General features: G+C 34.1%; 1 non-coding gene across 1 annotated transcript; it reads right to left on the minus strand.

The window, feature by feature from the left end:
- Positions 1-2,938: 2,938 nt before the first annotated feature.
- Positions 2,939-3,009, minus strand: TRNAG-GCC (transfer RNA glycine (anticodon GCC)). Its single transcript has one exon. It is a non-coding gene; the product is annotated as a tRNA-Gly (tRNA).
- Positions 3,010-7,929: the final 4,920 nt, after the last annotated feature.

The following is a 7,929-nucleotide window of genomic DNA, read 5'->3' on the forward strand; positions in this document are numbered from 1 at the left end:
CCGAGAATCAAAATCTAATTTGGAGCTAATAATAAAAATAACAATTACGTCCCATGAGTCTACATCAATTTCTAGAGTACGTAAACCCTGCAAACAATCAACTGTGTTGTCCAATAAACCCTTTATTGCCGCAGAGGACTCCTTAGTAAGAGCAGGTTGATTTATTAGCCGCTTTAACATATTGTTGGATAAAAACTTTTTATTGTCATAGCGCTTTGTTAAAGTAGTCCAACATTCCCTATAATTAGCCGCTGTAACGGGCGTATGTCGGAGCAACTGTTCAGCCTCCCCCGATAGATGTCCCTTTAAATAGTGAAGCTTCTGGACATCATCAAGAGCTTCATTCTTATCGATCAACGATAAAAACAAATCACGAAAAGAGGTCCACTCAGTGTATTGCCCCGAGAAATTAGGCAAAGAAATTTTTGGCAACTTTACATTCAAATTATTAGTCTTTAAGGTTGATTGTTTTACTTCTACAGGATTATTGTAAATTTCAAAGTTTATCATGTGTTGTTTTAATTCAGTTTTATATTCTATGTAGATTTCTTCTATTTTTTCATATATATCTGTTGTAAAATACGTATTTGTTTCTAAATCAATTTTTGATGCAATTTCTATTATACTTTTATGTGTTTCTATGAATTCTTTCCATTTTTGTTCTAATGTTTCTGACCTTGTTTGTACATAAGCCAGTGTAATTCTTTCTTTTGGTGATTTTCTAAAGTTTATTTGTGATTTTTCTATGTTCCTTTTACATTCTAATTGAACTCTTATTAATGTTTCCATTTTTGACTTTAATTATTTAACTATAACTGAGGCCAAATTATTCTAAGTGTTATTACAAATTTTAAAATTTTACAAGTGTTTTAGAAATACCACAAAAAAATAAAAATCGGGCATGGATTCCCCGTCAGTACACTTTTTATGAAATTATTCTAAGTCTTAAACACTACTTGAAATTTTCTAAGTTCTACAAATTACCACTGAATTTTTCTAAGTTCAAAACTACCAACTAATAAGGTCTAATATTGCACTGAATAAATCACTTTAATGTACTCGCACTTCACTGCCAAACCTTTGTTCTTACTGCAAGTGGCGCCCCCTGTCGGTAACGCCTGTTTGCACGAATTCTGCTTTCAACCGGACTTTCCTTAGTCCGCCGGAACGGCTCTTCTTTTGGTATCGCCTCACCAATGGCTCCCCCTCCGTGCCCCGGGTAGCACTCCAGCCAGCGGTGTTTCGCCGCTGACGGTCCGCCGAAGTGCGCAAAAATCAGAGTCCGATCCAAACTTTAAATAGATCCGGCTCGAAGGACCAATGTACTAACGCCACAATCGGATCCATAGAGACCTCTCTGTCGAACACTCGAAACACCCGGTGTAACTCAGGGAACTCCGCACTCTTGCACCCAAATAAAACACAAGTTATCAAAGAGCACAAAAGTTTATTTGACTGGCCTCTTATAGCAGCTACAACGACAAGTCACCACCGCGTTTCAGAATACATGTAGCGCCATCTATCTCATCGGTGGGAAAAACAATGTGACAAGTGACATCCAGTGACAAATTGCTGCCATTACTATGCCAGTAACACCGATCAATGTATGTACATTGAACAATTTGTCTACATATTATTATAGAGATTTATTTACGACTACTTCAATTTATATTTTAAAATGTATTGATATCTGTATAATTAGTTTGGATTCTAAAACATTTCGTAACTACATTGTATCTTAAAATCATTTCACCAGGTATGTCTAATAATAAGAAGTATCGTATGTAAATCTCAGTTCTGCGTTCGTTGAAGGGGTATGGATGCCAGCTAACGAATGTATCTATGACCTCTTAGTCTCATCTCATCTTAGTCCTCACGAGACAACGCACCTGGGATCTTCAGATTCTATGTAGAGTTTTTATTTACCATTAGATAAACTGTAATTTTATAAAGCATAATAAAACAAAGAAGAAGAATAATTGATTCATGTTAAAGTAAAAGATAGAGTCCATATTACATAGAAAGTATATGACTCTACTAAATATTTAATTTCAATATCATAGATTTAAATGATTATTACGGATATAAACTAATCTTGTTCAGTCGCTTTCAATTATTTTTGCGGCTCACCTCAATCTCAAGTTATGTAGGTACTTATACATAGATAGACAAGCAACGCCGCAGCCCCTGACATGTTTTTAATTAAATGCCACTTAGTGCGCCGCGCCGCAATCCATTACAAAGGGAGAGTCTTATACATTTGTATGCAAATTTCGTCTTCGAACGATGGAAACCAATTTATAGGACAACAAACACAAATCATCGCTTTATATACCTAATAATTTCTATGTTTATGGCGGTTATATTGTAAAGGTAGAAAACGTATTTCTTGGCTATAAAGATATTATTTCATGGTAGAACGAATTTCAGCAGTGATAGCCTGGTGGTTATGAAACGCAGCCTCTTAATCGAGGGGTCCGAGGTTCAAATCACAAGCACGGACCTTTGATTATCAAAGTCATGTGCGTATTATAAATTAATTATTACTTGCTTAAACGGTGATGGAAAACATCGTGAGGAAACCTACATACCTGAGAAATCTAAAAAAAAGTTTTCAAAGGTATGTGAAGTCTACCAATATTCTGAGAGGAGACCCGTGCCCAACAGTGGGACTGCAATGGGTTGATGATGATGATGAGAACGAATTTAATTGTTCACTTTATCTTTTCATACATAAACGGTGAATATCTTCGACGTATATTATTCGTGAAACAGTAGTTACAATAGATTGCTATTTAATATTGTAAGGTGCATCAAAATGATATCTTTAAAACATTTTAGTTTCGTATAAAAACTACAAATCATTCGTATTTTTATTTCAAAATTAACAATTTCAAGAAATGAGCGTAAAAAATATAGTTAAAAATAAAAAAAAGGATGCATCGGCCGGGAATCGAACCCGGGCCGCCCGCGTGGCAGGCGAGCATTCTACCACTGAACCACCGATGCTACAATGAAAGTAATAAAATATTCTTACAAATTGAAGTAAATAGAGCGTTATTATGAGAGATAACGGAAAGTTATGCAAACATTTACACTCTCGTCTCTACATTACCTAATAATACGAGATACGACTGCGTGACTATTATATTATATTGACCTTACTTTTTACTGCATTATTTTTTAAAGATAAACTGTTTTAAATGGAATAAGAATAATAACCTACGATTGTGTATCAAGTGCTCAATCAAGAAATTATTGTGAATATATTTTTTATTAATAAAAATACTTTTCTATACTATCATAAAGAGGAAAACTTTTTTTTTTTGGTTGTAATGAATAGGCTCTAAAACTACTGCACCGATTTTAAAAATTCTTTCACCATTTGAATGCTACATTATGTACGAGTAACATAGGCTATATTGTATATGAAATATATTTCATAGATAGATTTTGAGGCGGTACAAAGTTTGCCGGGTCAGCTAGTAACTTATAATTTTTCACTTAACCATCACCTTTAATTTCCCTTTCACATTTTAAATTATACACCTTAACTTTTTTTCTGTTATGTTTTATTTATTAAACTATTGAAAACAATTTTATATTTTTCTCATTTAATTTTATTCAAAAATCATTATTTTAATTAATATATTTTCAACTTGCGTAATGTTTACGCTTCTATCAAGAAGTCCGCCTTTGGTAACATTTTAAAGATAGTTATAATAAACGTTTCAATAAATATTTTGCAGTAAATCATAATATCTATTACTCATTGCATGATTAATACTGTGACGTGCTGCAAATCAAACCCTCTAGACCGTAACGCAACAGCTGCTCTGCTGCAGATACCAGCACTTCCGCAATCGAAGTGAACAGTGTATTCGAGAGCGGCAGAGAGCGGCTCGGTACACTCGTTACACTAATTTATGTAACATAGTGAGCCAGTGTATTTGAATGAGCTCACGCAGAAACTTCCGGCGCTGCTGTCGCCACTTCCGGGTAACGCTTGTCCGGCTCTATGTCGCAGGCTTCGCTTGGTAATCTGCGAATATATCTACTTCGCTGTATGTTTTGCGTTGTCAGATCATTATTATCCCACTGCTGGGATCAGGTCGCTTCTCAGAGACCGCACTCAAGTGTAGATTGGTAGACTTCACTTACGTACAATTGTCAACTTTTTTTAAAGAATCTTTAGATTGATACTTTCTTACATCTATACGATGTTTGTCATCGTGGTTTAATCAAATGATAATTAAATTCCAATACGCTCATAAATCAAAAAAAAATGTTGACGTCTGGAATTCGAACCTCGGACTCATTAGAGGTTAGAGGTGGATTTTCAAACCACTCTATCATTGCTTCAGTAGTGACCACTAACCATGAATAGAGAACGCATTCGCCACTTCGATTACAGAAAAAAAATCAGAACATTACAAAAACATTTTAACTATCTGAAATCGGGAATAACACCGGCTGATGGTGTTCCCAGACAGAATGCAGTGCAAACAATCCGGGCGCCGGGATCGCGCAGATGCGAACCCGGCCGGGATTTAGGGAGCGTGCTTTATCCCATCTGAGTGCAACCGGGATTATAATATAATTAATCGAGCATTATAATTGAGTGGGCTTGGAAGTGTTTGTTCGTGAGTTATTAAATTTTGTAAAAAAATGCAGACAGATAGACAGATTACATTATTATGGTATATCAATATGGGTAATTACGATTATGTGTATTACATACATATTTCTGGATACTGGGGATATTAGTCTTATTCGCGGCGTTCCAAATTAGTTCCCATCAGTAGCAACAAATTTGTGGACAACCTCAGGTAAGATTCTAATCTTATCTGAAGTTGATTACAGGTGTCCTTGAGCGGCAGTAGCATATAGTCTGGGATATGGTGGCATATAGTATGAATAAAATTATGAGAGAAGTCGATATGCCATAATTTAAATTTTATAATTCTGACAGTTGTAGGACTTAAGGAAAAAAAAAGTAAATGGTCAAACTATTCTGTCTTATACATTTCAGCTTTTAATATGAGATAAGTATTTAACCCTATTTTCACGGTACCAAAACATAAAAATCTAATTTACTTATAAATCATATGGAGACAATTCTTATGTAAAATACATAATTACGATTACACCTGAAAACTAATTTTCCTAAAACATATGTACCTACGTTCATTCATTCCCGTAATATTATCCATAACAATGGAATGTACGAAACCAAGCCCCCAGCTCTCACCATTAAGCCCCATACAGCCATAAAACACCATAAACCACACATATAAAGAGTGTAATCGCACTACAGTTTACGAGGTGTCGGGTTTCGTGTAGTTGCACTATAAATTAACAATGCTATTTGTTACGTGGAACGCCTCACGTTCCGTGGGGCGCTGCGTGCTCTCGAGCGACTTGTGGCGTGTGATTTCAATATTTTCCACTGTAATTAAGCAAGTGTTGTTAGTGTCTGATGACAATTGTCGCTGGGAATGTTTGTGGGTATGTGTGTGTGGCGCGGTTTTTTTTTTTGGTTTTCATACGGCAAGAGTATACGTCAGCAATGATGCTCGTACAAAAAAAATCTTAATTGTCTGCCAAAAATTAAATTGTGTATATTTTGTTTGTAAAAACCAAATTTTAAAAATTGTAGTGTTGTTAAGGAGACAGCTAATGCAACGGCGCCCAACTGCGATGTAGACTCACATGTCTGTTTTACAGGCTCTACATTGCTCTATTCTATAATATTATAACTTTATGGGCGACGAATTTCATATTTACTTATACATACATAGCCTCCTGACTTACGCTCGTTATAATCAATCCATTCAATGTTATCATCCATTTTTCATCCATTGTCTTAGGTAGACAATAGTAGTAGTTTCTAAAAGGCAGTAATTGTCGTATTTCGATCATTGGCAATCAAAAAATGACAAAAGAATTGGGAGACGTTAGTCTTCTGTGACCCATCTAATATTATTGTTTAGTCTGTCTTCATCTCTATATATTTTTCATAAATTGTTTTATGTAAACACAGATTAAAAATATATTTTATAAATAGCCGTTAGATAAAACTTATATCTTAATCTCGTAGTTGACGTTATCAGTGCATTTTAAACGGAGTCATTTGATACGAATCGTAATCCTCTCAACAAGGATCGTAAAATTTTTATACGCGCGTAAAATTAAATAGGGCGGCCGCTGTAGCTACTGCGCGACCAACTGCCCATCATTATGTCGTTATTTATAACTAAGTGTAACAAACACTTAGTTATTTATGCCATTGAGTAATAATACATGATAATTATAGATATTTTTAGAAAATACTAGACTTCAATCAAATAATTAAAATTATATTATCTGTGTCTTCTTTTCGTGTTTTATAGTTATACAATAACGAGAGTAGGTAAATAGATCATTGATTTAATATAACTTGCTAAAAATGTCATGTTATATTACCTTTTCAAAATCTGTCTGTTCATTTTCACCACGGTATTTAAAGTATTTTTCTAGCTATCTATATAAATGTTGTTTATTTTATTGAGATAACGCTTAAATATTTGTATATATATATATACATATATCTGCACAAATATAAAGAAATTGAAACCTGAATTCGTAGAAAAATCCTAATTTTAATTTGTTAAATAAATTATTGGTGATAAAATTTATAATTTCAATTACATGTTACACATCGTGACCGTATTATTAAAAGCAGGCGAAACCACAAAGCGTAACTAGTAATAAGTAATAAATCCATTCATGAATACAGCATAAATTAGGCATATAAATTAAAACATAACAAGTCGCGTAGCTTGGTGCGTTTATTAGGCCCGATAGCCAGCAATAAAACTACAATAAAATTACAACTACTAAAGGGCTCTAATTAAAAGCTTATAAAAGCACCCCTTCGGTAGTTTACAGTCGCCATCGGGTTTAGGAGTGCATTTTATTACTTTACTAGCAGGTTACAAGTACTTTAGCCACGTTAACGCATGTAAGTCATAAAATCAATGTACCCAATGATTTTTACCTACCCTAAATATTTTAGTATGGTTGATGTAATTTATATTGAATCCAATAAGTTACTATGTGTATTTCAAATAAGATATATTTTATATATTTAAATTTATCTATCTCCAGATTAGTTCATGGTTGATGGCAAAAAAAATATGACAACTTGACAGTTTTCGTATCAAAATATAAAACGGATCTGTGAATTACAAAATCGGTATATTTAAATTGAACAAAAAGCTCTATTAATATATTTCTAAAATTTACCCTTTAAAGTCACATTTGAAACAGAAAAATTAATGAAAATAAACACGAAAACTTCTATTCCTCAAAATCAATTTATCAGTTATGTGAACATGAAAATCTTGCAATTGTCAAACTTATAGTAATATCCATGTATCTATTAATAATTTATACAAGACAGGCTGTAAATCCATCAGACGCTGTATCAACTATCTATGATTACATAGAAAATCTCGTAAGCACCACTTATTAAACTTAGCAGTTTATAGCGACGTAGTACAACTACTCGTACACCGCACTGATATTAAAGCGGCGAGACCGCCGCCCGCCGTCACTCGCTCGCGGCGCCCGAGACTGCCGCCCGCCCTCGCGTCACGTGTTGATTCCCAACTACTTTAACACAGAGACGATTTAAAATACTCTGAACAGTACAGTAGTGATTAGATTGTGAATAGATTAGGGTTTAGGATTTTATAATTGAGTTTGTGGTCGGTCGTGACAGTTGTAGATACACGATCGGAATGTGTTAATCCTTTAGAAATGCCTTAGAAATTATAGCATATGTTAGGTCTTATATTACGCGATATATTAAGTAATTTCGAAAAGGTTTCAAAATTTAATAAGCTAGAAATAGAATTGTGGTTTAAATTGGATTGTTGTGAGTAG

Source organism: Epargyreus clarus, unplaced genomic scaffold, assembly GCF_041222505.1.
Source record: "Epargyreus clarus isolate Ecla_fem2 unplaced genomic scaffold, WU_Ecla_fem_2.2 ptg000034l, whole genome shotgun sequence".
Taxonomy (NCBI): Eukaryota; Metazoa; Arthropoda; class Insecta; order Lepidoptera; family Hesperiidae; genus Epargyreus; species Epargyreus clarus.